Source organism: Ostrea edulis, chromosome 1 (genome assembly GCF_947568905.1).
Source record: "Ostrea edulis chromosome 1, xbOstEdul1.1, whole genome shotgun sequence".
Lineage (NCBI taxonomy): Eukaryota > Metazoa > Mollusca > Bivalvia > Ostreida > Ostreidae > Ostrea > Ostrea edulis.
In genome coordinates this window covers 79,329,158-79,344,883 of record NC_079164.1, presented here as the reverse complement: position 1 = coordinate 79,344,883, position 15,726 = coordinate 79,329,158, and the positions used below count along the sequence as shown (strand labels likewise).

The 15,726-nt window shown below is 32.6% G+C and overlaps 1 protein-coding gene across 1 annotated transcript in view; it reads right to left on the bottom strand.

Annotated features, from left to right (window-relative positions):
- Window positions 1-14,863, bottom strand: part of LOC125679540 (E3 ubiquitin-protein ligase Midline-1-like) — a 38,634-nt gene extending 23,771 nt beyond the window's left edge. Inside the window, exon 1 of the mRNA XM_048918821.2 lies at window positions 14,577-14,863. The gene's annotated coding sequence lies outside the window, so the exon portion shown is untranslated. The remainder of the gene's footprint in view (window positions 1-14,576) is intronic.
- Window positions 14,864-15,726: the final 863 nt, after the last annotated feature.

The window sequence follows — 15,726 nt, the reverse complement described above, 5'->3', positions numbered from 1 at the left end:
TCTCATTAATATTGTTATGCCAAGAAATGCAAAACTATATAGGTAATGTTGTGAGTAATGTTAAAGAAGATGTAAGTGATGGCATCTGGTGTGCCAGTAGTGGTGTACAGGTGGCGGTATGGGTTGTATAGGTGGTGGTATGTGGTGTTTGAGTGGTGGTATGTGGTGTATAGGTGGTAGTATGTGGTGTTAATGGAAATGTGAGTGGTGGTATGGTGGTGTTAATGGAAATATGCATGGTAGTATGATGGTAATACATGCAAACTAATAACGGTAAATATATCTCTTTCGTTGATATTGATATGTAAAACTATCAATTCTCAGACCTTTATAGGTAGTGGTGTGATTGGTGTAGAACAAAAAGGTGTTAAAAAACATGTGTTAGCATCTGATGTGGCATTAGCTGTGTGTAAATGGTGTTTATGGAAATGTGAATGGTGGTACGTGGTGTATAAGTGGTGGTATGTGATGTCAATTCTCGGACCTTTATAGGTAGTGGTGTGATTGGTGTAGAACAAAAAGGTGTTAAAAAACATGTGTTAGCATCTGATGTGGCATTAGCTGTGTGTAAATGGTGTTTATGGAAATGTGAATGGTGGTACGTGGTGTATAAGTGGTGGTATGTGATGTTAATGAAAATAAGGGTTGTGGAATGTGGTTATGTGGTGTTAACGAAAGTGTAGGTAGGGTGTGTGTGATGTTAACGAAAGTGTGGATGGTAGTTGTTGGCTGGTTATTTCACGTCTCTCCTCGATAAAATAAAGTTTTTCAAATATGTAATAAAACCAACTGGAACTTGTACCTTGATGAATATGTTTTTGAAAATTTGACAATTAGTGAAAATAATTTTAGTTTAAATCAAGCAATAAGCAATTTATTTGATTTTTAGCGTTCAAATTTTCATGAATAACTGCGACCGTGAATCAAAATAGATTAAGGATTAACATGTTCTTCGAGTTTTCGACTAATAATCTGTCGCTTTGAAATTTTGTTTCACAAGGGCATTCTTTTTGTACATTTGAAAAACTCGAAACATTTCCTGATATTATTTTCAACTTCGCCTGTACGTTAATTTTCCATACGGAATTATGATCTAGTTCAGTGATTAAGGTCGTCGTCTTTTTTTTTGTAAAATGAAAAGAAAATTGATATTGAAAGGCTTTGTAGATATACATTGAGATATTACATTTCATACAACCATTATCAATTGACTGATTCAGAAAAGAAAATGCACATGTTTAAAAAGTTTTTCTTACATAGAAACCCTATATTTAAAGAAACAGAGGTAATATCATTGTTCATATTTTAGATACAAAGTGTTTTAAATGTGATGGTAACTGATGACTAGTCATTGATATGTCTTTGGTTTAAATGTAAAATCAATAAAAGAGAGAAAAAAGGTCGTCGCCTTGATAATGGAATGTTTTCTTTGTTAAACGATCGGGTTCGAATCCTTCACAGACATAAGATTTTTTTTTTCATATTATGCTTTCAATCTAGATTTTTTTTTCTTAATTGAAACAAACTTCTATTCTTTATAAATGTTTCATCAAATTTCTGTTTACTACAATGTGTTCCAACTAGGACACTGTTTAGTTTGTATATGTTGTTAACGACGTCTTGTCCAAGATGTGAATGGGACTCACAACAAACATGCCGAATATGGACAGCGTGTGATACCTATGTTTTATTAATCAAGGCTGCTACGTGAACTTATATGTTTTCTGAGTGAAAGGCTTACCATTAGCACTGGGGAATCCTACGGAAATGGCAAATACGTAATAAGTTCAAATCTGGATGAAGGTCAGTTCTACGTCACGAGTGTTTAAATACCCGACACGGAGTCCCAATTAGGGAGACTTACCGCTTCTGTGCAGCACCCTCTTAGCCACGTGATCAAAAATGATCACGTAAAACATAATACATGTATTTGACAAATAATATTTCAGTCTCTTATTATTTAAGTACGAACTGAAATGTCATTTTCCAAAACCTTCTTTGACCCTATAAAATTTCAAATATCTATCGCCATTATCCAATTTTATAAGGATGCCAATTATCTATTTACGTCGTTTGGAAGGAAATATGTGGACATGCATTGTAGAAATATGTGGACATGCATTGTAGAAATATGTGGACATGCATTGTAGAAATGGGTTTTGCATAATTTGTAATGGATTTGTTTAATGAAATGAACGTTGGTTTATTGTCAGTTTCAGCTTGGAAAAGTATTGTATATTGTTCGGTGATTATCATGATAATCCTTTCTAGATGCAGAACTATAGCTCTCAGGCAAAATATTAGGACAAATCAGAGAGCTACAGATCCACCCCTTATAATAAAAACCTTCGATTTTCGGCGCAGAAAAAAACCACGCACAGTTGAGACCTTAATTCGCTGCATTCTTGCATCGTTGTCTCATAAATTCTATAATATTTTCCTACTATATCTGTGTCCAAACATACCTTAAAATATTCATTAAAGCGCCATACGACCCCAAACCTCACAGCTTCAAAGGTTTTCGTTTGTTGACGTAGCCATATTACATGTAGGTAGCCAGTCAATTTGAATCCTGTTGCTATTTGCATCTATTCATAATATTTGATAAGAGTGATGTATTCGGTCTTCATTTATCATCAACACAAATAATTAATAGAAATGAAAACATATACTTTTCTGAAGGAAAAATAAGCTCTTGAGTATTGAAAATGCTACACAAGCCTATTGTGGTCCCTCACCCTCCATTTCAATAGTGAAGTGTAAAATCAGAGTTGAACGCCGCGAATTTAGTTCAATTTTCAAATCTATTGAATTATTATTTAACCGAACTGGAATGATTTCATCCATAATATTTCACTAAAATATTTGTGGGGATATTCGTTCACACCGACATTAGAGTGTGAGTATGGAAATGTTCCGGGGTTCGAATTGACTGGCTACCTAATATGGCTACGTCTGCAATCTTTGTGGAGTATTCAGCATGAAATATCTAAATTTTCAAAAGAGACCTACTTTAAATAAGGTCTTCAATGTAAAAAAAAAAAAAAAAAAAAGGTGTCTGATCATAAATATTCCGTAATTGTTTTTTATCTACACATGTTGCTATAATAATTTCGCGTTAATATTTGAAATATTCTATCAAAAACTTGTACCAAGAAACCCAACCCACCCACCTCAAACCAACCAACGGCACGGTAATTTACATTTTCAAGTCTGAAATTGACTCAAAAATTACCAAACCTTTAAGGTAATCCCACCCCTCTAGAATTATAGATTCAATCTTATACTCAATTATTGATTCTTCAAATAATATATTTTAGTAACAAATAAAAATGATTTCATAAGGATGTTGCGGTATTCATAACTTTTTCATTAATTAGCACACATATACCTGTTATCAAAGTCAGAAAATTGCAATTTTCCTTAAACAGCATTATCAAATTTCACAAAAACTGGTTAAAACGATATAATATTATTCTAATCAGTTTCATAAAATCGTTTCTTTAAAAATATACAAAATGTTTGTGAAAAATAAAGGAAATACATGTATATCGCATAATTGATTAAATAAATAAATAAATCAAAACAGAGTTATTGCTCTTGGATTCAATATTTTGAAACATAAAATGCATTGATTATACATCTATAACTTACACTTTTGAAATATTCTATGGTTAACAATAACTATTGAAAAATTTCTGTTCCTGTCATGCATAAATCTTTGACTTTGCGAAATCTTATGACGTCACAGGAGGGTGAAACTACGCTAAAATGTTATACCCTGTATGTTACATTAAGAATCGTTCAATTATTGTTGAAAAAGAATCATATTTGTAAATTTCGATAAATCTTCTTTCATTTTCATAAATAATTTGTTGCTTTAAAAAATATATACCATTTTATTCAAGGCATTATTATTGTATTATTATTATTGTACCTTTTTATTGAGTTTGAGCGATAGGCTTACCATTCAAAAAACAAGGATTAATATCCGTAAATATCACTTTCCTTTATTTTTCATCCAGATATAGAAATTTTCGACTCCATGTGAGTGAACAATTCTCGAGAGGGGCGTTAAACAAGATACAATCAATCAACAGAAATCTTCGGATAGTTTTTATTTGATTACTCGAGTTCAGAGTACATCGATTTGATCTGATTGTTATGGTCTTGATAATTTGTTAGAAATGACAGTTTTAGTGTTAAATTATAGGAAGAAAAATCTAAATTCCATGGGGGACTCAAAGTATACAACCCCGTGCCTTATCCACTATATAACATGTAGCCAGATAGAGACAAGAAATGTGTCATTGGTGTTTATTTACGGACTTGTGACGTACTTTATTTTGAAAAATTGCGACGCTTAATGTAGTTTCACCCCTCAAGAATTATAGGTTCAATCTTACATTTGATTGTTGATTCTTCAAATAATATACATGTATCTTAGTAACAAATAGACATGATAAAATAAGTATGTTGCAGTATTAATTAAAAAAAAATTTTTTTTTTATCAATTAGCACACATATACCTGTCATCAACGTCAGAAAATTGCAATTCTCCATAAACAGCATTACCAAATTTCACAAAAACTGGATATAACAATATAATAGTATTCACAACAATTTTATGAAACTGTTTCTTTAAAATAAATTACAAAATGTTTGTGAAAGATAAAGAAAATCTATAGCATAATGGACTGATAAATAGTTGAATAAAAACAGAGTTAATTGCCCTTGGATTCAATATTTAGAAATATATAATTGACTATTTATATTTAACCCTAAATGTTTGAAATATTTAATGGTTAACAAGATTTTTTTTACAATAACTATTGAAAAAGAATCCAACAAAATTTATGTACCTGTCATGCATAAATCTTATTAAATGATTGACTTTGCAAAATCTTATGACGTCACAGAAAGGTGGAACTACCTTAACAATATGTTCTTTCTCTTGGAGAATCTACTTTCCTGAATTATAAATCCGGATGTCTTGTGACTCATTTCTACAGATCGCCACCATTGGTTACCTATCTACAATGTCGGCGGTGACACGTGCTCTGTATCTCAGTAAGTCTGGGAAATCCTTTTGATAAGTGAAACACCACTGGCCATGCAATCAGAATCAAATAAACTCTATGATCTACGCATAGATTTGATAATCATTTGATCACGAGCTTGTGTCTATTTTTTCCTTCGCAAGCTATTGCCGTTTAATTTGTCCAGATACACAAGCATGTAGTAAACCGTTTTTATGCCCCCTTTAAAAAAAGAGGGGCAAATTGTTTTCCCCCCGTCGGTCGGTCTGTAGACCAAGTCTTGTCCGCTCAATATCTTAAGAAATCTTCACTTGATTGACACCAAACTTGGTACATTGGTACATCTTAAGGAGCAATCTCTACCCAGAGTCATCGTTCTTTACATTTACAAATACCTCTGTCAACGTCAAGAGGGTTTTACAAGATTGTTGTAAAATGGCACGTATGCTCAAATAAAGTATGGTTTCGACTTCAATTACAAAAATATATGTAAATGAATAAATACTGTGCATATGTCAAGTCTTTTTCTGAGACAAGAAGCATTGCTTTGGATTGAAACACGGATATTGGGTAATTCTATTGCACCAGGCCTATACAAAGGCACATGAAGAATGCATAATAATGGGGAAAAACTACAAATAGTTGCTTGCCCTACATTTTACCGATATTTTATAAAGTAGTTCTTAGTTTTATTAGCCGTAAAAAAGTGGATTTACATGTGGAATAACATTGCTTATTTTGAGACGTTGGCAGAGGTATCTGTGAGTGTAAGGAACGATAACTCTGGGTAGAGATTGCTTAAAGGGGCATGTACACGATTTGAGCTGACAATTTTCAAATTTTATTTTTCCATTTTTCTGGTCTACAATGCTTAATTGATGTATTTCTAATAGTCAACCAAAATTTGAATACCAGTTGTTGAGTTACAAGTGAGATACAGCACTCACAATATTTTGCTATGTAAACAAGGCTCTTGTCATGTTTTTGTTTACATATAGATTGCTAAACACAAAATAGCATGTTTAAAACAAAATGAGATGTGACAAACAATAGAAGCTGTTTAATCGTGTTCAGAAAAAATTTGTAAATTTACAAAATCTGCTTTAAACGAAACTTTTACAAGTATATCTAACCAATGTAAACAAAAACATGGCACGAACCTTGTTTTCATAACAAGGAATTGTCAGCTTTGTATCTCCCATGTACTTTGATAATTGACATTCAAATTTTTGCTGATCATTAGTAATGCCTTAGTTAGGCATTCTAAACATTCAAAATGGAAAAATGAAATTTGAAAATGTTCAGCCCAAATCGTGTCCATGTCCCTTTAAGGAGTAGATGACCCTATTAATTTAAAGGTCACTTGGTGAAAGGTCAGTCCACTCCTCTGGACATAGGAAGACACATTCCGCTCAATATCTTGAAATGTTTTGGTACTACTTAAGATTAAGATGCATGTTTATAACCCTTTTCAATTTTGCACCACAGGGGGAAGTATATGTTTTTGAAACAGTTCTTGTCTATTTCGACGGTTTTTAATCTTTACTTGTAATTACCTTCTCATTTCGCATAGACCAAATCCAAACGGAATCCTCTTATGTTATTCTGTCAGATCACACCCAAATTCCTTCAGCATCCACTATCTCACCTTTTTACATAAAATATCCCTGAAGTCCCAATGGCCTTTCGGTTAACAATGAAAATGAAATGAAAAGAGAATGGGATGAGGCTGTGCTTTCGTATATACATGTATGAAAATATATTCTGGAAAATGTGAAAAATCAAACAATGTAGAATCTTCGATATGATAATGATTGTTTTTTAATTAGTAGAAGAAAAGAACTGTAACATTTTTTTTAAATAAATATAATATAGGAAGAATTGTTTTAGCGCACTAAAACTGATGTCTCTCCTTTCATTTTCAATAGTATGGGATCATCTTTAATTATAGTGGAAAATTATGACTTACGGTACAAACATTCATGTATGTGCCTCAAACAAGGAACAATCTGGTGAACATATGATAGTAAATTAAAAATACTTTCATGAGTGAAAAATTCTCGAGCGAGACGTTAAGCAAGATACAATCAATCAATCAATTAATTATACTTAATATCAAAGGCCTATGTCAAAAGACAAAGTTATGCTTCGGACAAAGAAAAATGCCAAAAATTCTATTACTTGACCTTTACATGAAAGCCCAATGTCCAAGGTCAGCAAAAATGGCACGGGTCACACTGTCTTATCATGGTATACCCACATACCAAATATCAAAGGCCTATGTCAAAACACAAAATAGTAATGGTTCGGACAATAAAAATGCCCCAAAAATAATATTAGTTGACCTTCACATTAAAGGTCAAGGTCAAAGGTCCTAAAAATGGCACGAAATACTCTATCTTATTATGGTATACCCACATACCAAATATCAAAGGCTTAGCCCAAAAATTCTATTAATTGACCTTTAGATAAATGGTCAAAGGTCATCAAAAATGGCACGTGACACGCTGTCTTATCATGGTATACCCACATACCAAATATCAAAGTCATATGTCAAAAGATAAAAAAGTTATGGTCCCGACAACAAAAATGCCCAAAAATTCATCAGATGACCCTCACTCGTAAGGGATACATATGCCTCATAGCAATGCATTCTGCAGCGTGACAGACAGACGGAAGGACGGACGAACTGCTAGACAGACAAAAGGACTAACTATGCCATAGCCGGGACACTAGACAGGTATGGGTTTTTAGGTTACCTGAGTTACTCATTTTAATTTCTTGATAACCACCCTTCCAATTCTTTAGAAATTGGGTATGAACACTCAAAGTCAATCAAAGCGTACAATTGAGAATTTTAAAATTATGTTTTATCGACCATTCAAAATATATATGGTAACATGCGTTTATTAATGGTAAATCTCTGTTGAACACTCGTCTTAAACTGTTTCAAGTTACATGTAAGTATGGCAGATTTTTTGTTTTTACAGGTCAAAGATTGGTATATGTTTTCGAGAATATTCTCACATATAACTATATTACTTATTCCTTGTTATGGTAAACTACACGCATAAGACCGCATGTATTATTCCATAGCTTGTATTGGAATTTATTGCGCAGATGTTTTTCTAATTTGAGAAAGGTGATAAATGCAGGTTTTCTAAGAAAATAATCAACACAACAAGAAATTATCCGCTTTAAAAGTCAACAATAAGATTTTAAGGAAGTTATCTCCTGAGCTTTTGAGCACAACTGCGCAGGATGCTACAACTAAGTATCTACTGGTTCAATATTGATCCCATTGGTGCAAACATATTACACATTTATTGCTGAACCCTATCCAGTTGAAAAATTTTGTGACAATTCAAATTTTGAAATGGTTTGGCAGGGACTATATTTTGTGGTGGAAGGATTCATTAATTAAAAAGTTCTAATTCTGCATGATATTGCAGTTTCTGTTTCATCCAATGTATCGTCTATTTTATACTCCTATATACATGTACATGTATTTCAGTTTTATGATTTATGACACAGGTAGTTAAGACTTGGAACTAGTTCAACTGTTGTAATTTATTAACTTGGTTGATATATTTTTCCAAACAGAACACAAATTCTTTAAAAAAATATATAATTAATTTACTCGAATTTAATACTTTTGCCAATAATTTAAAAATTTGGTATCTAACCCCCACTTTTTTTCAGTTCCATTTTAAAATTTTAAGACAAGACCTTGAAAGTTATGTGGAATTTTAGAAATTGACATTACTCCTAATACTCAAATTTGTTATCATGAATTTTTCATATATCAAGTGCAAAAAGGTCACTATTTACTTTCATTACTTGTATTAAACTTTTTTTATCTGTAGTAAGAGAAGACATGATTATGTATCTAGTTTATGTAATGATTGATTTGTGTTGTGTTGACACCAACAGACAAATCAAGTTTGATTGAATAAATTTCAAGTGCATAAAGGTCATGTTTAGAACACTATAGCTCAATAACAAGCGTTGCTACCCCAGTTTTTCTTTTTAATTTCCTAATTCTTCTTCAATATAGAAAACAAAAATACACTTCCCAAAAAATTGATATTACTCCAAATCTCAGGTGCAAACCTCTTTAAGAACGCAAAATAAACGACTAGATATAACTTTCAATATCTTTGAAATGGCAGATGATAAAATTGATTAACAAATCCATATCTGTGAAATACGAAAACAAAAGATTAGCAATGAATAGGGAAAAATATTTTTATGTACATGAAGTAGCGCTATGATTAAGTAACGTATGTTTCAACATTTACACAACAATATTATGTCTACATGATTTTCTTTTCATTTATTCAACGTAGATAAGCTGCGGAATTTACAAAACGTATATTTTTTCTGATTTTGTTAATTTGCAAAAATGATGCAATTAAAACAAAAGGCAAAGATTGATGTTTCGCTATAAAAACTATCATGATTCTGATAGAAATAATAGACACATATTTTGAAACCTGGATTGCTCTTGATTATAATATTAAACAATATATAAAAACTAAATGCAAATACAGAAAGGAGTGTACCAAAATTGTGAATTTCGCAACCCCCGAGGTTCTGACTTACTATAGGGCGGGTCCAAAATAGTCACATAGAGTTGATATAGCATATATTATGTATATCATTTAATAATCATGAGCACTTTCGGGGGCCTTTGTGTTTTAAGAACACATATTGTTTTATACTGCTGCTGCTGAACATTAGAATTTACCGTAGATACGCAGATCAAGAGAATTATTATAGAATCTGCGATTCTTGGGGCTAGTAATACCTTTCCCAAATACGATGAAGACGGAGAAGAAACGTGTATATCCTGCAGGGATAGCTCATATTCATTTTAAAAATGTCAAAAGGGCTTATGAAGTGTGAAGATAACGAACAGTGATCAATCTCATAACTCCTATAAAGGTGAAGATAACGAACAGTGATCAATCTCATAACTCCTATAAAGGTGAAGATAACGAACAGTGATCAATCTCGTAACTCCTATAAAGGTGAAGATAACGAACAGTGATCAATCTCATAACTCCTACAAACAATACAAAATAGATATCTGATTATCTAGTTATGAACAAAAATGACCAAATGGGAATTTTATAAAAATGAAAGAGATGCCGTTATGAAAACGCATGGATCGCACTGGAACCGTCAAATCTGCACTGACCCCGATATTGAGCCTTTCTATTGAAAAATGCAGAAAAAAGAATAATTGGATTTCACACATATGATTATGGTAGCAATATAATGCATGTGTAATTTTCTCCTGATATATTTGAAGATTCGGATTTCTAGCAATAAAAGAGTGTAAGTGGGTGGGTTAATCTAATCGCCCATGCATATCGCTGTTAGACATTGAAATTGAAGAGTGCTAAGCTGCCTAATCCTAATCGAATGTTATCAAATGCAATTAACAGGTAGTTAACATTGCCTACTAAGCAGTCATCATATGAAGTTTGGTGTGTGTAGAATTTTATTCATATCCATGCTAATCTGTCCTTGTAACGCTATTTCCTATAATGTATATAATAGCTGTTAAATGAGGTATTTCCCGGAAGAAATAAATTTCAGTTTTGAAACTACACAGTCATGTATATGAGGTATGAACTGTAACGCTTCACGCCCGCATACTTTTATTCACTTCTTACATGTATATTTACATTGAAATATAAAGGATTTTGTAAAATATGTACTACTGAATATTAAGAGGAATATCCTTTTATACTTGTGTGCCCTGTTGATGTTGAAATGCGATAAAAAAAAAAATTGAAAAGGTATTATTGGTGTAAACCCTCTACAAACTGATGCAGTTATTACGAGTGTCAATAATGTATAAAAACTTAGTAATTTATGAACGTTCTTGCGCTACGAAATGACTGTACATAATGTGCAATACATGTATGTAGACATTTCACATGTACATGTATATATATTGTCATTCCCCATCTATATGTCGATATATATTATTACATCTCCGTACTAAATAGAATTTAGAATTTTATTTTTGACTACTATGTAGATAATGTACAGTATGTTCCAAAACGTTCTGTAAGATGTATGTCTTCTACGATAAAGCCAGCGTTCACCGTATCATGTCCCCGATCAATTGAAAAGTCAACGGGTGATTTTCTACTTCCGCCTTGGAAATAGCTTGTTAATTTTCTTGCCTTATAATCGTGTCTTTTATCTATACTAACGAAAATATATTTTCATTTTCTCGTCTTAAACGTGCCCTTTATTTAAAAATAAAAGTATTTAATTTTTTATTTAGAAAATCCATAAGATAAAGACTAGTTTTCTCACCAAAAGATAATATTGTCTTATTGTCTAATCCATGGATCATGCATGTTTCAGATATCTGCAAAGTTCATTTACACCTTTTTTTACAAGCATGATTATCAGGACTGTGACATAACAATAGATGTATGCACAATTTTTTTTCTTCTATAAAACAGCGCCATTCGACTTGAAATTATAAGTAAATCAAAGTACATACACTGAAAGCACTAAAAGCCAGACTCGTCTAAGAAATGGCAAAAGGGGGCGTTTTAAAGGAAACGAAGTTCAAAATGTGTTGAAAATCTTGTCAATATCATCAATTTTATGTAAGATTCCGATATATACATGTATATGTTGTCTGGTCATGTTTACTTTGAAAACCCTACCCATGAGAATTTTCACTCGACAATAAATCAAATGTTGCAGAAAACCAGACACATATACATGTACTTTGTTCCAAGATTATTGAAAATTCGCAGTATTCACTTTTGTTTATGAATTTCATTCAGAATGTATCCCTTCTCCAACTTTTGTCTATACATATCCAGACTGGTACATATTCTTTCAATATTTATCATGTTTTATTCTTTCTCACGTAATCTATTTTACTTTCCAGGATTATCAAAGAACTGTTTTTGTTAAAGGACACATGACAGAAAAAATTATTTATCTGCAATCATTGTCTTTATAATCCTTAAGTCAGATTCTCACACTGAATCTGTTAAACACGCATCCGTTTCACAGCTAAAGCTGATAAGCAGCCTGACCTCAATAAGCATATTCTAAACCCCAGAGATCGGAAACAGTCGGGATGACGTCAGAGATGAGCTACAGCACAGAGATGCTATATGCTTCTACAGAAGAGATACTATAAATCTTTCTTATCACTGATCAAAGACAAACAGTTTCCCTAATTACCAGTAATGGGTTAAATGCTGTCATAAACAAAGAACATGCACACTCATATTTCTTTGTTTCTAAAGAGTTATTCATATAGTTTGTAAGGATGCCGTATTGTGCTGTTTATAATTGTTCAACCTCTTCAAAAGTGGACAAAAATGTGTCATTTTTTCGCTTCCCCAAAGATACAGGTCTTCAAAAAGCATGGGTACATTACTGTCATAGAAGAGACCTTACATTAACCAAATACAGTAAAATATGTGAGAAACACTTTACGTCAGATTAGTATTCTCGTTATCCACCTCGGTTAGCTGAATTAGGTTATCATAATGCTCGTGCTCAGTTAAAAGATGATGCTGTACCCTATGCTGAGTGGCCTACCCAAGGTGAATGTTCAACTTCATCAAATACTGAGAAAAAAAACCCATCTGGGTATGGTGCATATAGAAAGCGACAAATACTTCAGGTAAAAAAAAAAATTTTTTTTTACAATATGATTACATATGTGCTGCAAGTTAACTGCTTTTTACTATTCGTATTTTGTATCAGGATTCAAATTTAAATTTGGGGAGGGGGTGCAATTTGCTAGAGAAAATTGTTACCAAAAGAAAACAAAGATCATTTTTTATAATCCCTGTCTTATGGGTAAACGGGGGAAAAGTCACAGGAAAAAAAGTCACAATCTGGGTAGGAAAAAAAGTCACAGGAAAGTAAGTCACAGGAAAAAAAGTCACAATATGTAGAAAGAGTGTCTATGACCACACCTAGCAAAAAAAGTCACAATTTCTTTTGTTCAAAATTTTTGATTGTTTTTGCCTATACCAAGGAAAAAAAGTCACAATATTTATAAAGAGTGACTTTGACCATACGTAGGAAAAATAAAGCACCGATGAATAGTTAACATTTGCTAAAAAAAAAACACACAAAAAAAACATATTTTTTCCTTCATCCTATGTATGGCTTCAAAGATTGTAAACTGATGCCATTTTGTCTACTTATACAGGGAATACACTGTCTAGAAAAGGGGAAAGGTGCCTTGTGAAGCCACTAATTAATCTCAACAGTCCCTGTCAACAACTGTTGTAAATACTTAAAAGTTAATTTTTATTGGGGTTATTTGTTTGTTGCAAATGATTAAAAAAAACCATGGAATCTTCTAACTTTGAATCAAATTTAAGTAAAACTTTTCTCCTTATATAATAATTGACTTTTATAAGATAAGATAAGATAAGGGTGTGTTTGTAATCATTAGCTTTTTAACTTTTAGTTTTTTCCACCATAGTCATTAATAACGACTGAACAGTTATTAAAACTGTATTTTGGACAAACATTTTCTTTCGAAACGCACGTGATTTGGTTATTGACAATGCTAGGCTCAGCAATGTTAGACTGTGCAACTGTTGAATTATGTTCAAGCACAGAAACCATCATATTGTTTAATTCCTGACTATCTATTTCTAGAAAGTCAACATTTTCTAAATTCACATTATCAGAACTTGTAGCAGTGATCACGTCTGGAGCTGGTGCTTTCTGCGGGATTACTTGTTCTGCCAATGCGTTAGACTTTTCGCGTTTCTTTTTCTCCCGTGCTTTTGAGACGTAATGTTTTAAACTTGTTTCCTATCTATGTTTTGAGACAGTCATAATATGCCTCCCTTCATACCCACTTTCATCCAGAAAAGTTATGCAGGAAGCCCTAATGCAGTGATTACTGTACACTTTAGAAAGATCTGCTTGTTTACTTATATTCTGCATCATTTGGCCGAGGGAATTCCTGCCCAGAACCATGTTGTCATACCAGATCGATGGATCCTCACTTTCAGCTTTAAAACTCTTGGGCCGTTGCCATAAGAAATGACAACCTGGATTTAATTTCGTCAGCTATTTCTCGAAGCTTAGAACAGGGCGGTATGGGGTTTCTAGAATAAAATTGAACTAAAATCTTTTTTTTTTTAAACTTACCTCTCTACAATTATTAAGTTCATAACAATAAGATTAAGACAAGACAGAAAACTTTCTGAATGATATGGCTATCTAGATCACACAAAACAAAATAAAATTGATATTGGTTTCAATTGTGCAACAAGTGAAATATTTCGGTTGAGCATCACTGAAGAGACATTATTTGTCGAAATGCGCATCTGGTGCATCAAAATTAGTACCGGATAAGTTTTACATATACATGCCACAATATATATCTGGAAAAAATGTTGTTAATTTCTATTTTATGGAATAGACAGGCTGACGTCAATCCCCTGTGAAACGTGTTGAAATGGCCCTAAGTATAACACTGATTCATATAAATTTTTACTAGTTTCTTACCTGGTTTTTCGAACATCCTACCACCACCATCATCCACGTCATCTGTTCCACCCTGGTGATTTTTAGTGAGTCTTGGATTCACTTTACTACATATCTCCTCCCACTAGCACCAGTGTTTACTACAAAATCTTCTTTGGTCATATTGCGAAGGTTTTCCCTTCCGCGGTTACACAAAAACATCATCAGTTCAAAAAACACCTTACATTGCAGAGATTTAGGGTCTTTAGTCGATAAAGTATCGGTTGAATACATTTTTTTATATCTTCCTCGGAAATAATTTCCTTATGTTAGCTTTCACCACCCCCTTCCATTTTCAGCTTTTTCAAACAAGCATGAAAAATCTTGTTGGCCTCCTTGAATCTGTCGTCATTTACAATGTTAAATTTGTGCGTTTTTTCAAATGTTTTCTGTAAACCGTACCTAAGAGAAACCATTGTTTTCTTAGCATAAGGTTCTCCATTGCGATTTCTGACGTTACAATAAAATTTCTCTTGAACAAGAGCCAATTCTTCGGCAGATATATCTTGTATATCGTTGAAGCATTTCGTTGATATATTGTTCGACAATATTTTTCGCAACGTTTATAACATTTTTCGTATTCCTGCTTTCCGTTTGATCTAATATAGTCTGTATCTCATCATCACTAAAATTAGTAAACCTCGCCGTTACGTAAAAGCAGCAGACTGATAATCACGTGACTTGCGTAGCCAATAGAAATAGAGCAGACTATTGCCCGGTCAACAGTTCGAAAACTATGGACCGGTCAATAGACCACGAGTGTGAAAGTTGATTTAACAGTTGAAATGTTCGTTTTAGATTGTATTAGTTTTATATAGAGAGAAAAAATTAAGGTGTATAACAAAATATTTCATTTTCTGAATTTTATTGACATGTTAAGATATAAGTATAAGAAATCTAATATTTACATTTTGGTACTATTTATGCAAGCGCATAAACTATACTGCTACTAGTTTTCTATCTTAACCTTTAACTTCACTACCCATAACTTACTCCAAATAACTGTTTTCAAATACTTCTCTTCATCCTTTAAACTCAGCCTACATGTAGATGAATTATTTCCAATCAAGAATACATTCATTTTCACGATCACTCTGCAGGCAGTATATTCGTAACTAAACACGCCATTTTG